At 72.7% G+C, this 575-nt stretch overlaps 1 protein-coding gene across 7 annotated transcripts in view; it reads right to left on the bottom strand.

Annotated features, from left to right (window-relative positions):
- Mef2a (myocyte enhancer factor 2A) overlaps positions 1-324 on the bottom strand; it is an 85158-nt gene extending 84834 nt beyond the window's left edge. For 4 of the 7 annotated variants that reach the window (XM_013012117.1, XM_013012114.1, XM_013012120.1 and 1 more), the window contains exon 1: positions 217-296. The gene's annotated coding sequence lies outside the window, so the exon portion shown is untranslated. Of the gene's footprint in view, positions 1-216 lie in introns of all 7 variants that reach the window. The other 3 variants (XM_013012118.1, XM_013012119.1, XM_013012115.1) reach the window with 3 other exon arrangements.
- Positions 325-575: the final 251 nt, after the last annotated feature.

Raw genomic sequence — 575 nt, 5'->3', positions numbered from 1 at the left:
GGGGACCCCCGCAGCTGCTCACTCCCCCCGGCCGCCCCAGCCACACACACACACACACGCACACACACCCGCACACACTTCACGGCCGCGCCGTCCCCGACCCCTGCACCCCCCTCCACCTCAGCCCCGGCGTCGCCACCTCACCGGGCCACCGCCCCCCTCGGGCACCACTGCCATCCCCGGTGGGGAGCACCCCCCGTCGTCCGCGGCCCTCACCGTCTCTCCGGCGCAGCTGGCGGGCTCACACGCGCCGCAGCCCGGGCCCCGCCACCACACTCCGCGCGCCGCCCGCCCGCCCGGAGCCGCCGCCTCCTTCAGCCCGGGACTCGCCGGGACATCCGCGCACGGATCCCCACACCGGGGCTATTTTTAGGAGACAGGCCTCGGCCAGACCGGAACTCGTTCTTCGAGGCGCGCATGCGCCCTGCGCCTTCGCGTTCAGTGTCCCTCCGCCGGCCTTGCTTCTTTCTCCTCCCCCCCCGCCCCCCCCCAGCTCTGACGCCCCTCCCCCTGCCTCTCCCGGAAGGTTTCTTTTCAGGGATGAGTTCTCCTCTCGGTAGGTTCTAGAGTGCTTG

The sequence above is a fragment of the Dipodomys ordii genome, unplaced genomic scaffold (assembly GCF_000151885.1).
Source record: "Dipodomys ordii isolate 6190 unplaced genomic scaffold, Dord_2.0 Scaffold15, whole genome shotgun sequence".
Taxonomy (NCBI): domain Eukaryota; kingdom Metazoa; phylum Chordata; class Mammalia; order Rodentia; family Heteromyidae; genus Dipodomys; species Dipodomys ordii.
Note: the sequence above shows the minus strand (reverse complement) of the source record. Positions and strands in the feature narration are given on the sequence as shown.